General features: G+C 41.5%; 1 pseudogene; it reads left to right on the forward strand.

Moving 5' to 3' along the window:
* Nucleotides 1-11,458: 11,458 nt before the first annotated feature.
* LOC121973975 lies at nt 11,459-11,530 on the forward strand (annotated as a pseudogene).
* The last annotated feature ends 638 nt before the right edge of the window (nt 11,531-12,168 follow it).

Here is a 12,168-nt window from a genome sequence, read left to right on the forward strand (position 1 = left end):
TTTCGTACCAGATTCACCAGCTCAGTTGTGATTTCATCGTTGTCATCATCTGAGTCTGGTTCTTCTTCGAACTCGGGTTCAGTTATGCACTTTGTTTTTGCTTCCCACGTTCTGCTCGTACCTACAATCAAAGCAATACCTTTCTCAGTCATAGGTGTATTAGTCTGTTCATGTAATTTAAATTTTGAGAATAATTCATCTAATCTAATAGAGAAAAGGTCCTTAGAGACCTTGTAAGTATCTACCATTGATGCCCATAAGGTGTTCCTAGGAAATGCATTTAATGCATACCTAATGACATCGCGATTTTCCACTTTCTGTTCGATTGTGTGGAGACTGTTGAGAAGGTCTTGGATGTGTGCGTGCAGTTGACTCGCAGATTCGCTATCCAACATTTTTATGTTATACAACTTATTTAAAATTAAATCTCTTTTACTTAGCTTAGTATCGGAGGTCCCTTCATGCAGTTCAATTAGCTTCTCCCACAAGTCTCTGGTGCTTGAGAACGGGCCTACTTGGTTTAGCTTCTCCTTTGTTAAACCACATTGAAGAGTACATGTCGCTTTAGTGTTGGCCTCGACCTTCTTCATTAGACTTGCGTCCCAGTTCTCACATGATACTAGTTTTCCAATGCTGTCGAGTGGGAGTAAGATGTCGATTTTGATTATCATCCACATCTCGAGTTGGGTTTGGAGGTAGTACTCCATTCGGCTCTTCCAGTAGCCAAAATCTTCGCCGAAGAAGAGAGGCGGACGAGTTGTGCTGTAGCCTTCTTGATAGACCATTAAAACAAGAATCTCGCACACAAAAGAAAAATAACAAATGTTCCAAGACTTGGTCTTAGATTAGTAGTACGGTAGAAAAATAAAACTAGTAATTCACTAATTTAATAAAAATTTAAAGAAAAAAATGTTAATTTTCAAAAAGAGCCCCCTCTGCTCAATTGTTGATTTCACCAATTCAGAGCAACTTAGCTCTAATACCAATTGTAGGATTGAAAAAGTGTTAGAGGGGGGGGGGGAGTGAATAGCACTCATGGCTATTTCGTTCATTTCAAAAAACTTTAAGTAAATACGCAGCAGAAAAGCAAAGACACAGAAGCAATGCTAACACTTTTGGTTACTTGGTTCAAAGCCTGTGTTGACTCCTACTCTAAGGCCCGCGACCGTTGATCGCTTTCAGTGGGCAATCACTATAAGCTCGAGAATCTTTATAAGATTAATTACAAGTATATAATTTAAGTGTAGAAAAAATATACCAACAACTAGGAATGAGAAAATTCGGACATCAGGTTATCGGAGCAGTGCTACGGCTTCTTCGGATTGTTTGGTTAGCGACACACGGAAGAAGTATTCCGAGTATGGATTGTTATTTGGTATATGCTCGGACCAAGCTTATATAAGTTGTTGAGGGTGCCTCCATCCTCCATAGGAGGCGCCTCCAGCCCTGAGTCAGCCGCGTTGATAAGTTCCACGGAGTTCACTGATTATCCACCCGAAGGCACCTCCAAGCTGCATGGAGGGCGCCCTCCATCCAGCGTTCGAGGTGCCTCCCATCTCCTTGGAAGGCGCCTTCAGTCCTTGCTGTGAGACTTTTATCCAAGGAACTCGAGGCACCTCCAAGCTCCATGGAGGGCGCCTCGAGTATTGCTCATTCTAGGCTTCCCTTGGGCAACTTCATTCCTGCAAAGCATATTAGTCCACAAACAAAGTATACCTTGTAAAACTAAGTTAGCACAATAAAATACAAATAATATAAGTATTTGACAATCATCAGACTGTCCGGTTCTAACTTCAGATTTCCTCTGGAAACCCTAGGTTAAACCGACGTCTACTGTTCCCTCGCCGGTGAATGCATCCTCACCTACTGCTCTCAGGAGAGTTTACCTGTTACCAGACCGATCCTCCAGATCGACTGGACTTTTGCTCAGCGTCCGAAGCTTCCAGTCTTCATGTTAGATGCCCGCTCCATGACCTGTCCAGTCTTTTACCTGGTTTGCGACACCAAGATTTCAACCTAGAGTCCCCGACTCTAGGAATTTTACCCAAAATCTTTGACTCGCCAAGACTTTCTACCTAGGGTTACCACCTCATAGGACCTAGGGTTGTCACCCCCTAGGGTTTTCCACCTACCTAACCACAATTAGGGCTTTTGCCTAAGAACCCTTAGGACTTTCCTGCAATCTCATTCAAACTTGTTAGCCCATAAATAACCTTAACTTTGAACCCTTTGCCATTATCAAACTTAGATTCGATCGTCGGATGCTTCCTTCACCAATAGATATTTCCCGAGACTGTACTCCTTAAACTTCAATAGGTTATTAAAGAGCTGGACCCCTTCTTTCCAACTTGATATCAATTGGTGCACAGAAGAATCTATATACTCTACATAATGTTCGAGTCCTTAGTGTCAACTGGTTGTATACATGGTCAACCCCCCTACCACGATTGCAAATAAGGTTGGTTCACTAAGTGTTATCATGCTAAACTCAATCAGTGAGTACCTAATAGAATGTATAGAAACAGTTACACAATCCAACTAAATGAAAGAGAGTCTAACCAGCCATATCTTAATTTTTATGACACTCAATTTGTTTAACAATAATCTACATGAAGTAGTGAACACAAAAAGGTAAGATAATCATCAGAGGTATACCTTACTTTTTTATAGCTCAGAGATACCCTTCGGCTTGCCTTGCATTCTCAAACTTGAAAAATCATAAATCGAAATGAGATGGAAATCCCAAAAACACAAGAACCCGACATTCAAACTCGAACCATGCTCTGATACCAATAAAATTATCATGCCCCGAGGGTATATTTGTCTGCTAAATCGGATGGTACCCCTTAGTGACAATATGAGAAATATGATATCGAACTTAGATCGAGCCAATTAAACATCGATGCAAAATAAAAACATGTTAACTTTATTAAATACCAATGCGTGTATATATGTATGTATGTATGTACATGGCAACATATTAATTTAACCAAAAGCATAACCAATGACATAAACATTCGATACAAAAAGAAAACCCAAAACTATAAGCCGTGGAAAGTAAACTAACAACTCATATTAAAATCAAAACTTGAGTGGGACTAGCAGCCAGGACCGCTGGGAGACACAACACCTTTTTTATCTGCTAACCTGAAAGTTAAAGGAAAAGCAAGGGTAGACACTTACGTTGGTTAGTAAGCATTTTACCTTAGACTGCATCCTTTGATCTCTTGACAATATATTATTCTCAGTAGGTAGAAGAAGATAGTACATAAATAATATATTATCAAGAGATCAAAGGATGCAGTCTAAGGTAAAATGCTTACTAACCAACGTAAGTGTCCCAACATAATCACCAGCCAATCCAAAAGTATAACCAATAGCATAACACTGTGCTGACCTGCTCAACCAAGTATAACCAACAAATTAAGAGTACTTACAGTACATCCAAATATGTACGAACAAATATATGACAGACATATAGCGAGCACATAACAAATACTGATTGTAGGAGAAATGCCCTGCTATGGATGGTGTCGTGGGCAATCAGGGTAAAAAACTATCTGTGGGAGAATACTCTATCATGGATGGTCCCGTGGGCAGACAAGATGAGGTAGCTATTTGGCCCCTCTATCACTGACTGCGGAAGAACGCTCTACCACGGATGGTCCCGTAAATAGTCAGGGTATGTAACTAGTCATTGTCTACGGGAGAATGCTCTACGACGGATGGTCCCATGGCCAGACAGGGTAAATACCAACGGTCACTAATGTCTCTCTCAACTACGAATGGGAGATAATGATCATTAGGACATAACAATGTAATGACAAGCAGAAAAAGTATAATCATATCCGATATAACACTCTATAGCCACACCTTAGCTTAACTTCACTAGCATATATGCATAGGCCTAAATAACAACAAGGGTCTATTAGGATACTCAATGCCCTACACTATGATATTAAACAACAAATAAAGGTTTACCAAGATGCTAGATATCGTACACTATAGTATGATCGCAATCTACCCACCTCGATTGTAGCTCATCTCGATCGTCTTCAAATCAAAGGGTCCATTTATAACTTGTATCTCTTCTCTTCTTATTATTTGACTTTTATGACGGTAACTCATAGTAGAGAAGGTTGTGATAGCCAGACATGGCAGCATTGGCTGTGGAGGTTGCGATGGTGTTCCATCTGCTAGTAGTGGCCTCCGTTGGTCAAAGGTCAGGTTCATAGCAATAGAAGTTGTTGCTTCCGACCTGCAGGTGTGAGATGCATGGCTTTCTCTCCAACATCGGCTCGACTCTCCAGAGACTCCCAGAAGTTGACGACGGTCAACTGTCTAAGACTAGAATGGAGGTTGATGGTTGGTGCAGCGACACTGAGTGAGGCAACTCTTGGTGAGGCGATGTTGGGTGCATTATAGATAGACTTTTAGGCTCCGAGCGTCAATCATCAGTGCACCAACACCAGTGTTGATGACGGTTACTCGAGCGGCAACTTCCGAGCAGTGGTGTGTCGGCATCGTGTGGAATGGGAGATGACGATCGACTCACGGCACAGCCTCACGACCTCCTGCTCATGGTTAGAGAGGGGCCAGAGACACATAGGAGTCTGATGACTATGGCCACGGCTGGTGCCGTGTGATTTGGGTGGCTTCGATGGTGTGCATCACAATATCACGTGTGCTCGGAGAAGAACACAGAGAGAGATGCAGCAGATTAAAAGAAACTTAGGGTTTAATTGATGAACTATGGTTTATATAATCAATCAACTCCAACTTAAATCGGAATTTTGTTACGCTTCCGCAAGTGCATAGATACGTCATTAGTAATAAAAGATTATCGATCCCACAAGGACTGGTTATAAGCACTAGTGATTGTTCATGTAAAATTAGCTAAACTCCCGATGGTTGTAAGTGAACTGTTTCTTGAGAAGAAAAGAACTTGGGAAGTAAATGTGAGAACTGGCAAGAGAAAGAGAGTTTTACTTGGTTAGGGAAGAGCTCTAGGAGTTCGGTTTCATTGTGATGGTAACTAATACATCATATTCTATCCTTTCCTCATTGTCAATCAACATGTACTCATCGAAAGTTATAGCTACTGCCCCTAAGCACTAAACAGAGAAGATCCCTGTGAAATCCTGTTATAGTTAACCCCTGTCACTAGGGCGCCTTGGTAGATCACAAGAATGCAAACCTGGTCGGTATCATTAAGGATAGAGATAGGGGTTTGGTTTGGTTTCTTACTTCCTTATGGAGGAATTACCTCCCTTTTCGAGGGAGTATCCTAGATGTTCGTGAATGTGCTACCCTTGTCACTAGGGCCCCTCGGATATACGATCTAAGATCCTCTCTTTACGAAATTAGCAATCCCAACACAATCAATTAATACGACATGGCAAACAAGTCTCATGCATATCAAATTGAAACAAGACAAGAGAAATCATTCAAAGAGTGAAAGAATAAGCATGAATCTTACATCATAACCTATCAAAAACTACTCCCTGATCCCAGAACAAAGAATCTATTCTATAGACGTAGGAGAAAAACCCAAAGATATAGTATAATTAAACATTCAATCCTAGGCAAGAAGAGAGAGGGAATAGAGATGCTTATTCAATCACATAAAGTGATCTTTGTATTCAATCCTTTGCTTCTGGAGTTAATGCGGTGATGGAGGTGATCTCGGATCATCGAACAGAGGTCCGAGTGGCGTGGAACATCACCAAGGTGTATCTCCCTTTTTCCAGCTCTCTCCCAAAGGGGAAGGGTTAAGAGCCCTTTTATAGGCTAGGGCACAGGTGCCACACGGCCAGTGTCACGACCATGCGAGATCCGCATGGCGAGCTCATCTCCTTCTTCGGGTAGAGTGGCACGACCGTGTGAGATCCGCATAGCCATGTCATCCTTTGTCTCTAGTCGTGAGGCACGATCGTGCAAGGTCGCACGACCGTGTGCTGCTCTCTCTCGGGAATGGCCACAAAGCCGTGCAGGGTTGCACGACCGGTGTCAAGTTTGCTGCTTTTGCTCCAATGCGCCGGCAATCGTCGTTTTCACTCCAAGAGTTATCCCTGTCAACACAAAACCAAACAAAGAGCAGATCTCCGACAAAAGAGTAATTATTACTGAATAAACAATGGGAGAGATGATCATGCGAAGAATATATACAAATAAAGCAAATGAATGTGCATTAAAACATGCATAAATGATCATAATATCTACGCACATCACACCCCCAGACTTGAACTTTTGCTTGCCCTCAAGTAAAACACTACAATTTATGTTCATGAGTTCCTATGGTGTATCATGATCCCTAGCGCATTCGCCTAACTCTATCAACTAGTTTCATTGATAAGTTTGTTTGTGGAGTAACCTAAGTATGGCCTAAGCATAAGTTCTTTGTTCTTGGTGTAATAAGTGACTCAAGCTCTTCAAGTTTCAATTTTCTGTCCTAGTCAAGTCGTCATACAATTGAGTTCCTAATGTTTCCGGTGATAGGCACTTACCTGCCACACACTTGGTTCATTTCCCTTAAATTACACAAGATCTCAAAGGATACTACTCGGAATCAAGAGAAACATAACATTTATTTCTCCAGTAACCTAATTCGGTCTCAAAGGGGTAAATTGCTAGTTTTCACCCATGACAACTGTTTTTTATCCCTTATTCAACTTTTTTTTATTTATTATTTATTTATTTTTGGTGTTATAGAAGCACTAATCACAAATGCAAGATGCAAATGTTGGGATTTAGATTTTTTCGAATGACCTTCCATGATCTGAGGTCATCCAATAATTAAAATGTAACTAAGGAATCCCCATGGAAACACAAGTACTAAACAAATTGGATGAATCATAACTATTTCAAAATATTTCTACTATTCAAGCTTAAGTGAAGTGAAAGTAAGATCCTTAAGGTTAGGCCAAAACTTATACTAAACTCCGTACAATACTTAGCTTATTTCATGCTACTAAAGATAGAGAAAGGAGGTACACCAAATATACTAATACTATCTCTATAACACATGAACTAAGAATATACACGTGCTAGTCATTTTGCTATTGGACAAGTTAGCAGAAGAAGTAGAAGGTTCGATGCTCTCAAATATGCCTCAAAACTATTCAAAATAAATACGATGAAAAACTACAAGTGGGAAAAGAAAGTGCAATATAAAACTGAAAAATAGAATGAAATGCAAGTAGATAAAGCAAAATAAATAAATATACAGAAGGACAAGGAAAAAGACTCGACTCGACTCAGGTTATGCAAACACAACACCCCCCCCCCAGACTTAGACTTTTCAACGTCCCGATGTAATCAAAATGATGGCGGGGGAGGGGGATAAGCGGGTCCCCATTGTGTGCCGGAGGAAAATTTAGGCATTCCCGGGAGATGGCCAATGTGCTGGTGATATTGGTAAAGAGCGTCTACTTATTGTCTAGTAATATCCATATCTTCCCTGAAATTCCTCATTCTTTCCTGGTCAACCTCATAATCCTGAACAAATCCTGTCACCTAGCTATAAAAGCCTCTAGTAAACTAAAAATGCTCCTGTACCTCCCTATACTGGTCGTCAGACAACTTGAAGCGACCCTCCAACAATTATTGTTGGGTAGCGTGCTTCTCATGAAGTGAGTCTAAGGAGGCACGGAAATCAGAAAAATCAAATCTTGAAGGTCCCGTACCATATGCGAAAGAGTGCCTAGCAAGTTCCGGACATCTGGAGGGTTGCGGGAGTCCTGATGACGAGGGTTCTTGGTGGTGCTCGGTATCTTCTACAAGGGAGGGGACAAACTCGGGTTCTGAATCAATGATCACCCAGTTCGCGAGGTTGCGAATTGAAGTGCGCTTGGGACAAGGAAGGGGTAATGGGAAACCATCATTCCTAGGGAAAGCAAACCCATTTTTGTCCTGACAGATCGTCTTCATTGCAAGACAAGAGTCGATGTCGATCTTATCATTACCCTGAACGATCTCCAGACCATCAAGCTCACAACCCAGATTTATTGCTATTTGGGTGATTAAACCACCAAACACTATCCTCCCCGAAGATGCTTTACCTGCTCTTAACAAGTTTTGTAAGAAATGAAACCCAGAATCAAAGTTGACTTTATTTAGCATCGCCCAAAGAGAATAAAACTCCACCTTCCGAACCACCCCATCACTCTCACCTCGACCAAAGATTGTTTTGCTCATCACATGGTGAAGGTATCTAAAAGTAGGGTTTTGCATGCATGATGCCTTTGCTCTAGAGGGTTCATAAGGGTTCTTTGATTCCGTGATTGAAGCCCAAAATCCATTCTAATCTATAGTACCATCAAATCCACGAGCACCTCCAGTAGGTAAACCAAAACAAATATTAAAATCACTAAACGCCTACCGAATTTATTTGTTCATCAACCTAAAAGTTATGGCCCCGATGTAGTCATCCTCAGAAGAAAATTTAACATCAATTGAACTTAAAAATTCTAGGACTAGGCGGGGGTAAGTCGGTAGACGTGTGTACATTATGTCATACCAATCAAACGAGCTAATCATCCAATCCACGTCATCCCTAATCCCTAACATATCTATGGTGGTTGGATCCATATATCTAGTGCACACAATTTTCATAGCAACAAGAATATCATATCTAGCTTTATGTTCTTGATTTCTAAAAATAATATTAAATTCGTTGTCGTTACCTTCGTCGTGTACCACCATTTTGCCTTTACCTTTGAATGAAGAAGCATTTCGCTTGCCTTTGTCTCCTCCCGGTGCATCTCCTTCACCAGCTCCACTGCTTCCTCTTCGAAGTCTCTTCAAGATTTGAGACATGATATGCAAGGTGAATTTGAGGATGTTCTTGTGGGTGGATGTGGATCTTGAAGATAGAGGAGGAGAGAGAAGAAGGATAGGGGAATTGCTCTTCTCTTTTCGGATTTGGGGCTTGAAGAAAACTTAGATCTAGATCTAGATCTCAGTAAAGATGAGTTTTAGATGTAGGTAATGAAGGTTGATGAGGTGTAGTGGGAAAGAAAAGGTTTATTGTAGAGAAAGAGATGGGAAGTAGGGTTATTTAGAGTGGTTGGCGGCGCACACGGGTAGGGCACGACCGTGTCTTAAAGACACGACCTGGTTAATGGGGTCGCCGCACAACCATGCCTGTTGTCATGACCCCTTCTTTCCTCCTCTCGGCCCAGATCACATGGTCGTGTCAATCGACATGACCCGTGCACTCTTCTCCACGGGTAGCTTTGCACGGTCGTGCTAGATCCGCACGACCATCTATTGTTCCTTCTCTGCAAAGGCCACACGGTCGTGTGGGTTCATACGACCTGTGACCTTGCCTCCTCTGTCAGCTTCGCACGACTGTGTGAAGTCACACAGTCAACTCCTTTACGCACGTAGTGTCTCGCTCTCCTCCTTTTTGACCCCTCCGACACCCCCACCCCCATGAAACGATCACGGCTAGTTCGTGGAGGCTAATGCACACCCTAAAAATAAAGGTCCATGAATAAAAATACTTGATTGAACTAAACTAGAACGATAGGTGGATAACGAATTGAAATGAAACTCTTGGGTTGCCTCCCAAGAAGCACTTATTTTAGGTCTTTAGTTCGACCACATATCAGTTAATGTGGACTAAACCCATGGAAGCATGACTCTCCTCCTAGGATTAATAATCCAGTTTGCACCGTCAGTTTCACTCGTGCAGGACAAATGTACTTTTTATTGCTTGTTGGGGGTGACCTCTCAAGTTTTACCGAATCATGCATCATGTCCGGCGGCCTCCCATGAAAACTGTATTCCTCAGCTTTGTGTACATTTGACTTGCTGGCATTTTCCTGAAAAGAAGAGATGCAATTAGGAGAATCAGATAAATTGAATTCTAACCTTTCTTTACCGATCTCCAGGGATAATTTGTGACGTTTCACATCGATGAGGGCTCCAGTAGTGGCAAGGAATAGTCTTCCTAGGATGATTAGGATCTTGGGATCCTCCTACATATCCAGGACAACAAAATATGCAGGAACGATACATCCACCTATCTCTACTGGCACGTCTTCCACTATATCCATTGGGTATCTATATGAATGGTTAGCCAATTGTAGTGTCATAGTAGTAAGTTTGATGTTCTGGAGTCCTAGTTTCTTGCATAACGAGTATGGAAGTAGGCTGACACTCGCTCCCAAGTCGCAGAAAGGCTTGTGTATGAGCTCAGAGCCGATCTTACACAGTATAGAAAAACTTCCTCGATCCTAAAGCTTCAGGGGAGTGTCTGCTATGAGAAGAGCGTTGCACTTCTCCGTCAATGCTACTGTCTCAAAGTCGCTCTTATGTCTTCTGTTAGAAATAATACCTTTTAAAAATTTGGCGAACTTTGACATTTGGTGCAGTGCGTCTATTAGAGGTACTTCAATGCAGATTTCTTTAATCTTCTTTAGGAATCGGTGGAACTCTTCATCTTTTTGGGATGTTATTAGATTTTGAGGGAAAGGAATCGTCTGACTTTGTGGGGGAAGCGGAAGGGTCCCTTCAACCTTCTTGGTAATCTCCTCTCTATCCTTGTTCTGGACTAAAATAGGCATGAGAGGAGATAGCTCTTCTTCTGAATCAATTTCTTTCTAAGCACCCATTTGGGAATCTCCCAAAGTCCGCCCGCTCCTCACCTCAATGTGGTTGCAATGTTCCACCGGGTTTATGTTGGGCTTTCCTGGAAATGCTTCCGGTGCTCTTGAAAAGGACTGGGCTATCTAAGCGATTTGGCTATCTTGCATCTTTTGATGCTTTTCAGAATTCTCCTTTCTTTGATTCAATTGCTTGATTTCATTCTTCATCTCTTTTTGCTCCAAGAGAGCTTCTTCAAGCATTTTTTCAATTTTGGACAGTTGTGAAGGTTGCTATTGTTGATAAGTCTGTGGTCCAGATTGGTGGTTTTGTTGCCCAGGTTGGTAGCTTGGCTTTGCTGGTTCTTGATCTTGATTTCCCTAATAAGAAAAATTTGGACGATTCCTCCACCCAGAATTGTATGTGTTGGAGTAGGGATTGTTTTGCCTTTGGTTATAACCAACTATCGCATCGCATTATTCAAGTTGATGTATTTGTGCTTGTATTGGCCCGAGGGGGCAAGTATCTTGAGCATGATCCGAACTTCCACAAGTTTCGCATACACACACTATTGCATTGGTTGTGTTGTTCCCCATGGTCTCAAGCTTCTTGGTCAGAGCATCCAGCCTTATAGACATGAGCGTGACTGCATCTACGTCAAATTTTCCTGATGCCTTTATTGGATTCCCAGAAAAGGAACCTCCAGATCTTTCGGTTGCCCACTGGGTTCTGGGCCATATTCTCTATTATGTCTTCAGCTTCATCAAAACTCTTGTTCATCAACTCCCCTCCTACTGCAGAATCGAGGGACACTTTTGTGTGATAATTGATTCCATTGTAGAGCATGTGTAGCACCAACCACTTCTCGAGGCCATGATGGGGGCACTGTCTTAGCATACTCTTGAATCTGTCTCATGCTTCGAATAATGATTCTGAGTCTGCCTGTTTGAAGCTTGCAATTAAATTCCTCATGTGTGCAGTTTTACTTGGCGAGTAAAATTTGTCTAGAAATTTCTGCTCACACTGCTCCCAAGATGTAATGTTGTTTGCTGGTAAAGAATTAAGTCACTGCTTGGCTCTATCTTTCAGGGAAAATCCAAAAAGAAGTAACCTTACTGTTTCTGGAGGGACCCTGTTCACTTTTATAGTACTACAGATCTCATAGAATAGCTCTAAGTGATGATTTGGATCATCATGCGATCCTTCTCCAAATTGATTTTGCTGAACCATGTGGATCACTGCAGGCTTGATTTCAAAATTGTTAGCTTCAATTGGTGGTCGGGTGATGCTAGACCGAAGCCCTCGTGCATAAGGTGCTACATAGTCCTTCAAAAGCTTCTCAGCCATTTCTGAAATTTCTTGTTCTGCTTGGAGTTTTTGCAAGTTTCTTCTCCTCAGGAAAGTTCTATCAATTTCTGGATCGAACGACAGAAGTTTTCCTGAAAGATTAGCTCTTCGCATGCACAAGTATATATAAAAGAATATTAAATAATCCAAGTGCAGAATAAAAGAAAGAGTTAAAATATATATATATATATGTATATATATTTTTTATAAAAATGTAGAAAGTAGAGTGAA

The sequence above is a fragment of the Zingiber officinale genome, chromosome 4A (assembly GCF_018446385.1).
Source record: "Zingiber officinale cultivar Zhangliang chromosome 4A, Zo_v1.1, whole genome shotgun sequence".
NCBI classification, from domain to species: Eukaryota; Viridiplantae; Streptophyta; class Magnoliopsida; order Zingiberales; family Zingiberaceae; genus Zingiber; species Zingiber officinale.